The following is a 12655-nucleotide window of genomic DNA, read 5'->3' on the forward strand; positions in this document are numbered from 1 at the left end:
TCGTTGGTAAAATAGACCACTCTGGTCCAGAGTGATAACGTATCCTATTGATCCGACAGGGGCAAGATTAGAGGGGAAAACTAAAGGGGATTGTGCCTCCGTGTTATCAGTGGATGAAGCGAAAGTCATCACACTGAACGGCTCCTGTTCAATTATTGTATTGCTCCATCTGGCACAAGTGATGTTTAGATCTCAGAGTAGTGCTTCTTTTCAGTCTAAGAGCAGCACTGTGCTTGATACACCACGTCTGCCCGATGATGGAGCAATGAAGGAACAGAACAAGAGTCTTTCAGTGTGTGAACTTTTTAGCTAAAACCGGCAGCTATAGTAAACAATGGTCTTTGAGTCCGTCCCTCTGTCCCAAATTATTATTTTTTAATCCTTTGTTCACTGTGACAGAAATGACATGATAGAAACAAAAAAAAATGTGCCATAATGATAGATATGGGGGTGCAATGCGTTGATAACAAATATCACACCATGCAGTTGGGCAGATGTTGGCACAATAATCAAAGGTTAAAATGGCAAACTTTGAAAAGCCATAACTGGTCTGAAACAAGCCTTTTGTGTACATATCCAGTTTCAATCAAATCAATCAATCAATCAAAGCCTGGGTCTACAACTTCTTCCCAATTTAGTCGTTATGCCAATTCCCTTCCTGGTTGTTGCCTGTCAGACTGTCAGTCTGGAGAGGGTGTGTAGACTACCACCACATGCCTCCTCCAAAGTTTTCTGGAAGTTTCACTGAGAGAGCATAACGCTATCGCCCCCAGATCCCCTCCCTGCTGAACGGGTGCTGAAGTAGTCACTTTTGCAATGACCAGCCAGGACTCCCTACTCCGCTGGCTTCCCACTCGTGGACACTGACAATTGTGTTTGTAGGGACGATTGACCAAGCCGGAGGCACCGCTGCTGGGAATTGAACCCGGGTAAGCAAGTGCTTAGACCTCTACACTACCCAGATGCCCCCTCAACACACACAGTTAACTATAGTGATCCTCTCTACAGAAATGTGTCTACAGGGTGCTTGTGTTGAAGCATACATCAAGGCACCAAGAAGTGCAGGAATGGGCGGTTTCCTTTAGACAAATTAGTCACAGCTTATCACAAATTATGTGGGTACTACAGTATTGGATTTATGTTGGGCTCACAAGCTGCCTAGAACTGGACCTTATGTACGTCAGTGTTATTACACCTGTACCCTTATTATCACACATTATTACCTCAAGTTTGTGTTTCAAGTTCAAGGTCAGCTCAGCAGTAGACAAAAATCAAATGTAAACAGTGTAGACAGCAGGTAAGCAGATATGCAAAGTGGAATATTTTAGGTTCATGAGTTCAGACACCTGATGGCCTGGTGGTAAAAGCGGTCCTTGAGTCTGGTGGTACTGTACGTGCCGCCCTGCTACTGTAGCATCTGCCAGATGGTAACAGGGAGAACAGGCTGTGTGCTGGGCGGCTGCGGTCCTTGAAGATGTCCTGGATGGCCAGGAATCTGTCACCGGTGATGTGCTGTGCCGCCTCCACTACTCTCTGTGGTGATAGTAGGGCTGTCCCCGACTAAGGATTTGGATGGTCGACTATGATTGGCCAAAATTTGCCATTAGTCGACTATTGGTAAAAAAAAACATATAATATTTCAAATTTTTTCTTTTTTTTTCTTTTCTTTTTTATCATTCAATTTGGGCTGTGGGGGGTGGGGTGCCTAATGTCTGAAGGAGTCGACTGAAGGCTTCTTGTCCTCTGCAAAAGCATGCAATTGGTCCACTGATGGATATATCTTGATATTTGTCTAGTCTAGTGTGTTCATCAGATGGGTGAAATCCTCTTTCAGTGCCTCTGTGCCTGTTTTCGTAGGCAGTTAGCCTCTGGTATGCGTGCCATTAGCGTTAGCCACGCTTCTAGGCCTCTTTTCTTTTGGAAAGAATGATAAAAAAATATATATATATATTATTTTTATTTTATTTTTATATATATTCGACTAAGATGTTGGCCAGTCGACTACGGCTCCTTTCGACCGATTAGTCGACTAATCGACTAATAGGGGTCAGCCCTATAGGTGATAGTAGTGTAGTGGCCTGCACGCTCTGGTTTTTACTCTATTATTACTCTCTGTGGTGATAGTAGTGTAGTGGCCTATTATTACTATCAAGGACAAAGATCATTAATCAACACTACATTTCTGCACATCTGCCAGTTTTAGCTAAACCGTTTCCAACTGTATCCCATGGGCGTGATTGACAGTAAGAATGATGACACCCTACAAAGCCATAAGGGCACAATATTGACACCATACAAGTAACAGCACAGCAGCACAGAGTGTAGCATGCAAGGCCCCAGGGTGCCAAACAAAGGGAGTGATGAATCTCAGCAGAATATATGAGAAAAGCCTGCTCACCAGCATCCGATTTTATGACATTTTCAGTTTTATTACAAAATGCACAATGGATAGTGACAGTACACAAAGACTGAAGATAGGGGCCCCCCAGGGCTGTGTGCTGAGTCCCCTCCTCTACTCCCTGCACACACATGACTGTGTGGCACAGCGGAACAACAACACAATCATCAAATTTGCTGACGACACAGTAGTGGTGGGCCTGATCTCTGCAAACGACGAGAGGGCCTACCTGGAGGAGGTCAAGGTTCTAGCGGGATGGTGTCAAGAGAACAGCCTCTCCCTGAACGTCAGCAAAACAAAGGAGATGATTGTGGACTTTAGGAGGTCGGGGGTCAGGAACTACAGCCCCCTCAGCATCGACGGGGCACCGGTTGAGAGAGTGAACAGTTTCAAGTACCTCGGAGTCCACATATCCGAGGACTTGACATGGACCACACACATTGACAGTGTTGTGAAGAAGGCACGACAACGCCTCTACTTCCTCAAGCGCCTAAGGAAGTTCCAAGTCAGTCAGAAGATCCTTAAGAACTTCTACTCATGCACAGTAGAGAGCATCCTGACTGGGAATATCACCTCCTGGTTTGGGAATAGCACCACACAAGACCGTAGCAGACTACAGAGAGTGGCCCGCTCAGCCGAATGCACAATTGGAGGGGGGTTTCCCACTCTCCCGGGCATTTACAACAAGCGGTGCATGGGCAAGGCTAAGAGAATTATCAAAGACTCGAGCCACCCAAACAACTGCCTCTTTGAACTGCTGCGGTCAGGCAAGCGATACCGGAGTCTCATGGCAAGCACAGAGAGACTCAGAAGAAGCTTCTATCCCCAGGCCATCAGGATGCTCAACGAACAATAACACTATGTAACAACCATCAAATGCACTCACAGCACACACATCCACACGCACACACTCACTTTAAACATACAACTCACTGCAGCACCCACTTTAACCACTTTAGTACACCTAAGCACACTTTATATTTATCGGTAAAGAATTTGCACTACAACCCATACCTCATTACACCTTACTGTAAATTATATTGTACCTAAATTGTACCTCATCCCACTTCTGCTTTGCACTGTATAGTATATTGTATGGTAACTCAGTTACTTCTACTCTACATAGAGCATTGTATATATGTATATACTGAACATTTTTGTCTACGTACTTGACTTCTATTTTATACTTGCTATACTTATTTTATTATCTATTTTTGCCTAGCACAGTCTCTGGAGCGAAACAGAAAGAAGCATTTTGTATAAAAGTATTCTGTACTTCTGTATGACAACTAATAAAGAAACTTGAAACTTGAACTTGAAACTTGATGGAAATAAAATTCTAGCTATATCGGATACAATATACCTAATGTGTTTTGTACTTGAGAAAGAGAAGGGGGTGACATGTCGGTCATCACCCATACATTATGGGGAAACAAACATAAAACATTCCTGTATTTTCTTCTTACATACACCAATATAAATACTATAGTGAGCTGTCACTATAGAAATAATGGTGTACTTTATACTTTATAATTCACCATACATTTCTACAATATTCCACCACATAAATACTATGGTGTAGCCTATCACTACAGTATGCCTGGTAAATCTGTGTGTAAGAAAAATAACCTTTAGTATTTAGTTTTCTCTTGGGCAGCTGGATTGAAACAGACATATTGAATCAGGACAGCCGAAACCCACCCAATTGTCCACCGTCGACTAAAAACACACTTTCACATCAATATCTGAAATAAATAAAATCTATAGTCTATCTACTGAAGAATAATAAACAAACCTTCTTACAATATTTTACTATTATGTACTTCGTTACTATGTCTATACTACTATCTACTATGTATTATGCCTATACTACTAGTATCTAGGCCTGGGGTTCCCAAACTTTTCAGGCCGGGACCCAGAAAATAAGGCGTCAGAGAGCCGCGGCGCAATGCACATCGTCAGGCTTTTTTTTTTTTTTTTTTGCCAGTCGACCGATCTTTTAAGCCAAATATCACTTCAATCCTATTAAGTTAGTTCAAGTTAGTTATTCATTTATATGTGCTATTTATGAGAGGGCTAACTTGTTGCAAAATAATAATGATAATAATAATAGCCTCATTAACATACTATTGTTGCTTCGGTTGTTTTCAGCGTTTTATGTGCATAATCTGTTATTTAGTTTGAAATGTTCGTTGAAATAAGTAGATTTTTCGTTTTTGTTTATTTATTAAGTTAATATAAAACCATATAGTCACATTTTAGAATACAATAGAATAGAATTTTAGAATACAACTAGAAACACTGTCCTGGCCTGATTCTAAGATCAGTGGCCTGACAAAAAAAATAAAAACATTTTTTTTAATTTCTTTTTGGAAATCATCTCGCGGCCCTCCCGTGGCTGCTCGCGGCCCACCTTTGGGTCGCGACCCCGACTTTGGGAACCACTGATCTAGGCTACTATGCTAATATGTCTATACTACTATGCACTCAGTGTGTAGCATTCAAGTTCAGCACTGTTTGATGAACAATACCACATACCCGTAGCTGCCAGAGTTGTACCCCTATGGATAAAAGTGTCAGCTAAATTACTAAATGTAATGTAAATGTAAATAGCTGCACTTGTGAGCACTGTGCATGGTATGAGCCTTTATCCGCTGATCCACCAGTAGACTCTATCACAGGGTTTTTTACAGGACCCTCCACACGGGGCAGATGATATGAACTGTCCACTTCATAGTGCTTCTGACTCTTAACCACCAAATCCTGCAAGGACTACAACGTATGATGTACTATCATGTACTATTTAGTACTACTAAAAAAATACCCACTAAAACACCCATGCTCATTAACAACCAACCCATTTCTGCCACAGACACATTCAAATTCCTAGGAACACACATCAACAATAAACTGAGCTGGGCGGCTACGTGGTGCAGTGGGCAAGGCGCTCACCACGAATACTGGAGACGCTGGGTTCGCCTGTTCGAGCCCAGCGCTCCACATTGCTTTCAGTTTAGCTGGTCGTCCGTACTAATACACATTGGCAGTATTAGGGGGTGGGAAACTGATGGGTGGGGATCGGGCGTTGTGGACAGCGACTCCTACAGGTCAGTTGGTGCGCCTGCGCAGTAGAATCAGGAAGCGATGGGGGCGGCGCCCCTCCAAAGCGCAGACCCCTGACGCTGAAAGATCGAGACGCGCAGGTGAAAAGATGCGACTGCTATTACCTCGAGTATCGGAGGGGACTCGTGCTATGTATGACTTAGTCCACATTGCAGCCGGCTTGTGGGAGGCAAGAAACAGCGTTCGAGACAGGGGAGGGTTGAATTGGATGATACGAAATTGGGATGGGAGAAAAATAGAAAATGGGAGAAAAAGTGGATCAAAAATAAAAAAATAAAAACTGAGCTGGGACCATCACACCACCCATATACTTATTAATGACCATAGCACCAGACATCCTCCCATTCCTAACTGCAACCATCAACTCCTCACTCAACTCGGGGGTGGTCCCCACCTCCCTAAAACAAGCCAGAGTCACGCCGCTCATAAAAAAAACAACCCTGAACCCTACCGTCATAGGCAACTACCGTCCTGTCTCTCTTCTCTCCTTCCTTTCTAAAACACTTGAACGTGCTGTATCCAACCAACTTACTGCTTATCTCTTACAGAATGACCTCCTAGACCCTAATCAGTCAGGCTTCAGGACTGGTCACTCCACAGAGACAGCCCTCATTGCGGTCACAGAGGCACTTCACTTAGCAAAAGCGAAAGGCCTCTCCTCTGTCCTGATTCTCCTAGATCTATCTGCAGCCTTCGACACAGTCAACCACCAGATCCTCCTTGCGGCCCTCGCAGGAATGGGAGTGGCTGGCTCTGCGCTGACATGGCTGTCATCATACCTCAATGACCGCTCCTACCAAGTGTCATGGAGAGGGACCCTGTCGGCCACCCGCCCCCTGCGGACGGGTGTCCCCCAGGGCTCGGTTTTAGGACCCCTTCTCTTCTCCCTCTACACTAAATCACTGGGTAACATTATCACGTCTCATGGGTTCTCCTACCATTGTTATGCCGACGATACTCAACTCTTCCTCTCCTTCCCTCCCTCAGATATCCACGTCTCTGAGCGGATCTCGGCCTGTCTGTCCGACATCTCCGCCTGGATGACGTCCAACCACCTCAAACTGAACCTAAGCAAAACAGAATTACTCCACCTGCCGGCCAAATCCTCCCCCCTAACCGACCTTTCAATCACAGTCGAGAATGCAGCTGTGACTGCGTCCCCGACCGCCAAGAACCTTGGTGTTGTCCTCGACGACCAGTTGAACTTCTCTGCTCACATCGCAGCGATGACCAGAACCTGCCGATTCCTCCTGAGCAACGTCAGAAGGATCCGCCCCTTCCTGACAAAAGAAGCCACCCAACTCCTCGTCCAATCAACAGTCATCTCCCGCCTCGACTACTGCAATGCACTGCTCGCTGGCCTCCCGGCCACTGCCACTAAGCCTCTTCAACTCATTCAGAACGCAGCGGCCCGCCTGATCTCAAACCTACCGAAGTCGGCCCATGTCACCCCACTTCTTAGGGACCTGCACTGGCTCCCCATTGCTGCACGAATCCGCTTCAAGGCCCTCGACCTAGCATACCGTGCGGCAAAGGGAACCGCTCCCGCCTACCTCCGGTCAATGGTCTCTAACTACACACCCTCAAGACCCCTACGCTCTGCATCTTCTGGCCGCCTCAGACCTACTCCTATCCAAGCTCCGGGAGGGTCATCAAAGAGAAGTCGCCTATTCTCAGTCCTTGCCCCACAATGGTGGAATGAACTACCCACCCCAGTTAGGACAGCCGAATCACGTCCAATCTTTCGCCGTCGACTAAAGACGCACTTCTTCAACCATTATCTGAATTAAAAAAAAAACTATAAAAAAAAAATCTAACCCTAACTAACCGTACTGTCATGCACTTGTCCTAATAAACTAACCTACACTGTAGCACTCAACACTTTGATGAACATTGTTGCTCAGCTGATAGAGTTGTGCCCTTCCTGATGGCTTGTCGTACAGAACTTGTAAGTCGCTTTGGATAAAAGCGTCAGCTAAATGACTAAATGTAAAATGTTAATGTAATGAATGTGGATGAGAGCCTTGACATTAAGTGGTTGTAGCTACGGCTGTGGGGGCGCTGGAGACATGATCCAATATATTTGTATACGCCTGAGTCTCCTGAACACGGAGAGACCAATTCCATGTCGCTCGGCACTTTCTCTGCCGAGCTATATAGTCACTTTTCCGCACCTACTCCCAAACTATGCATGTGCAGATTGTCCACGGAGTCTAGGTTCATCAATCTGCGCATGCGTAGTTCGGGAGTAGGTGCGAAAAAGCAACTATAGCTCGGCCGAGAAAGTGCCGATCGAGTTGGGATTGGTCGCGCCGTGTTCAGGAGACTCAGGCGTATACAAGTCTATTGGATCATGTCTCCCGCACCCCCCCACAGCCGTAGCTACAACCACTTAATGTCAAGGCTCTCATCCACATTCATTCATTTTCTCCCCCCGCTCTCTCCCCCATGAGCTCAATGTAACGCGGAAGTGCACTGGTCTATGGCCTTTCTTTTTCTTGTTTTTGTCCCTTATGCGGTAACACTTTTTAATAACACTCAGTTATAAGACCTTTATAAGGTATTTGTAGATAATGAACTAATCATGAACGAATCATTTATATACATTCATAAATTATTATTAAATAATTTATAACTATATTTGTATACCATTTACAAATTAGTTCTACATTATTTATAACTCATTATCAACATTGTTTGTACTTGATTTGTTCATCATTAAATAATGTTGTTTAATGTGTAGTAACACATTTGTAGATGCTTTGAAAAATGTATATGAAAACAACTATACTGTACTGTACCTCCATTTATTTGTTCATGTTCAACAAATGATTTGTTAAGATATTCATAAAACACCTATAAATCATTTGCAGATGCTATTGTGTGCCCTAATCTGAAGTGATTATTAATAAATGTCTAATACAGTTAATTATTTGTTTACTTTTTCATCGCCTGTGACAAATGTTGTAGACAGCTTTCGGATACACCCTTCTTTGTGACATCAAACAGTGACAGAATTAGGACTATAGATAAATGCAATTTTATTAACATATAAAATACATGTGCATAACATATAGTGTAACGTGGGGGGGGGGACTAGGACCCAGGAGTACCCTGGCCAGGTATTGCCAGAGTATGTAGAGGAAGTATCACGCGAGTGAGACTTGACTTCACATGTGTTGCCGTCTGTTGAATGGAAGCACGATACATTAGCAGAGCCAAGTTATTCGAGTTTGAATTATTTGTATTTTCAGGCTGTATAGGCGCCGATACAGCCTGAAAATACAAATAATTATTACCCTTGTGTCATCATCACATACCGCAATATACTGAGCACACATTAGGAAGAAACACATCATTCAAATGTAACGTTAGCGCCCACCGCATCAAGTACGTCTACACAACATATAAGGTCGGAAATTATGGAATAGATTTACCAACAAAAAAGGTGTTTAGCCTGCTCATACCTTAAAAGCGTGGGGCAGCACGAATAACTTGGCTCTGCTAATGTATCGTGCTTCCATTCAACAGACGGCAACACAGGTGAAGTCAAGTCTCACTCACGTGATACTTCCTCTACATACTCTGGCAATACCTGGCCAGGGTACTCCTGGGTCCTAGTGCCCCCCATGTTACACTATATGTTATGCACATGTATTTTATATGTTAATAAAATTGCATTTATCTATAGTCCTAATTCTGTCACTGTTTGATGTCACAAAGAAGGGTGTATCCGAAAGCTGTCTACAACATTTGTAACAGGTGATGAAAAAGTAAACAAATAATTAACTGTATTAGACATTTGTTAATGATGAATAGGCTTCACTTCAGATTAGGGCACACAATAGCATCTGCAAATGATTTATAGATGTTTTATGAATGTCTTAACAAATCATTTGTTAAACATGAAAAGACAAGTCTGGTAATTGCTTCGTGTGTATTCATAAAAGTCCACAAATAAACAAACTATTAGACATTTGTTAATGATGAATAGGCTTCACTTCAAATTAGGGCACACAATAGCATCTGCAAATGATTTATAGATGTTTTATGAATATCTTAACAAATCATTTGTTGAACATGAACAAATAAATGGAGGTACAGTATAGTTGTCTTTTCATATCCATTTTTCAAAGCATCTACAAATGTGTTACTACACATTAAACAACATTATTTAATGATGAACAAATCAAGTACAAACAATGTTGATAATTAGTTATAAATAATGTAGAACTAATTTGTAAATGTTATACAAATATAGCTATAGATGATTTAATAATCATTTACGAATGTATATAAATGGTTTGTTAATGATTAGTTCATTATCTACAAATACCTTATAAAGGTCTTAATAATAATAATGGATTGGATTTATATAGCGCTCTTCTCTGACTGACTGTTGCTCTGACTCAGAGCGCTTCACAGAGTCCATTATTCGTTCATACACAGTCATACCGGTGGTGGTAAGCTACAATTGCAGCCAGAGCTGCCCTGAGGCAGACTCACGGAAGCGTGGCAAATAATCAACGCCTACGGCCCCTCCGACCACCACCAACATTCATTCACATGCATACACATTCATACGAGGCAAGTAGGTTAAGTGTCTTGCCCAAGGACACAACGGCAATGGGATGGACATGGGCTTGAGCGGGATTCAAACCACAAACCCTTTGATCATTGGACGCCCCGCTCTACCCCTGAGCCACGCCGCCCCACTGAGTGTTATTATAAAGTGTTACCAATTATGCTATACTATGCTCCAGTCAAATTTAAGACCAACTGCATAAGTGAAATTACTTTGAGGGAATCCTGGTAGCCTTGTAGCCTGCAGAGAATAAGCAACACTCTTCTGGAACCAGGCAGTTCTTAGAGCTATCCAGAGTTCGAAATTAACGGGGGCTTGGGGCAAAATGCCCTCGAAAATTGACCAAATGCCCTCGAAAATCAGTTAAGGGGGGCAAGAAAAGCCCAGACAGTTTACTAATTATATATATAATTATATATATGCTCTACAGTGCGAGCATTTCCCTCGTATTTGCCCCTAATAATATGTGTGTGTGCGAACCGGAAAAAATCATTTACTTGCAGTGTGCGAGAGGAGTGAAGATTACAAAACAGCTCCGCTGTTAATAGTTCAGAAACTGGACTGAAATTCAGTTTTTGGGTGGAATGCAAGGAGGGAGGGAGGCGGGGCCCGCTGCGTGTTACAGGTACTTGAGAGGTGCGAACGCAGACAGACAGAGAGCTCTGCTTTCATCAAGCATGCATAGTGTAACTTAACGTTAGCAAGCTAAGCATCTGCATAGCGCGACCTGTGTAACGTTAAGTAACTTGTGTTCGGCGGGGAAAGACCGTTCCATTTGTAACACAACTCCAAAGAATAACATCCAAATCCGATCCCGATCCCGATGCGCATTTCCTTCATTCCACAGCGCTGAGCGCGCAACGTATTTCATTGATCGATCTGGCCAGAGCCTATACTCGGCTATTCGTCTGCTATTTGTAGATATATCAAGACAACAACACAACTTGCCCTCAGGGACAATCATATTTAATCTATTTAGATAGAGTATGTATGTATTATTTACAGATAATTGAAGGTACCTCAAAACATGAAACCAAGCCGTCACACATCGTGTGTGTGTGTGTTACTTGAACAATTGACACTGTGCTCCTAAATTTCTGTGTGCTCCTAAATTTGTATTTAGATTTAATTTATTAACATTTTATTTAAGAGCACATGTGCTCCTTGGGAAAAAGGTTAGCGTAGAGCCCTATATATGGAGACATTAACATTACGTTATCAAACATAGGGACGAAGACTGTAAAAAAAGTGTCAACAATGTTTTATAATCTTTATGTTAATTTTCATTATAAAAATGTTGTGCCCCCGAAATACAAAAAAAGCCCCCGAAAATCAATTAAGGGGAGCAAAAAAAGCCCTTGAATTTTTTTTTTCTTTTTCTAACCCTGGAGTTATCACATGACTCCCCTGGTAGGTATATATATATATTAGAGCTGGGCCGTTAACGGCGTTAACGTGCTGCGTTAACGCTATACTAGTATCGCGCGATAATATAATTAACGCATTAATCTTAAAAAAAAAAAAGAAAAAAAAAACTTTATTTACCCAGGGTAGGTTCGCTGAGCACAGATGCTCTTTTTCAGGAATGCCCTGCTTCACATTCACACAGTTCCATTCACACCTGGGAGCTGCCCAGTACAACCACAGTTGACACCATTGGCCACTGAGCAACTCCACTGGAGCAGTTGATTCAAGCCATGTCACATAGTTCAAGTTTGAAATGATTCTTTCTGTTTTGCTCCTGAGAGTGTGCTAGATACTGTACTGTACTGGTAATATTATTTATTTGTGTTAACTTCTGAATAAAACAACTTATTAAACACAAGTACATCTTATTGAACATTATTTTGATATTTCATTACCAATTATCATAGCAAAACAGTTTTTTCAAACAGTCTGTAATGCATTTTGGAAACGGGAGATGGGCTCATGGTGTAATGGGCCACCTGGCCTGAGAAACATAAGGAGGAAAGAAAAAGTAAGGACTTACTTCTGGTCATTATTTGGGTAGAACACACATATTTTGAATGCCTTCGGCAGGTTTTTTTTTTTTTTTTGAGCCATTTTAATCTAGATTAAATCCAGGATTGCAGATAGATTAATCTAGATTAAAAAAATGTATCTATGCCCACCTCTAATATATATATATATTTGACACAATAGTATCCATTGTCAGGGTGTGATCTATCTCTATCTTCTACTCTATGTATCTATCTGTCATTTGTGTGTGTGCATCAATGTTTTTACTAATGACTTACCGGTATCCATCTCTGGTTCAATACTGCCAATAGACCTTTGGAACAAGATGGAGTTTTTGCTCTTGATTGGTGATGGATGGGACAGGACAAGCTAGTGATTGGCTCGTAGGCAGGAAACATTCTAATTACAAGGGGGGATGGTGAGACTTTCCAAGAGACGGTGTTATGGTTCAAGACATTATGGGAAATGCACTTACCGTCTTCTTCTCTCCAGAGTCAGAGGAGGAGATAACGTCACGGTGACCAAATGCGTCCACATTTTTATAGGATTCTATCACATTTTCATAACAA

Source organism: Notolepis coatsorum, assembly GCF_963971535.1.
Source record: "Notolepis coatsorum genome assembly, chromosome: 15".
Lineage (NCBI taxonomy): Eukaryota > Metazoa > Chordata > Actinopteri > Aulopiformes > Paralepididae > Notolepis > Notolepis coatsorum.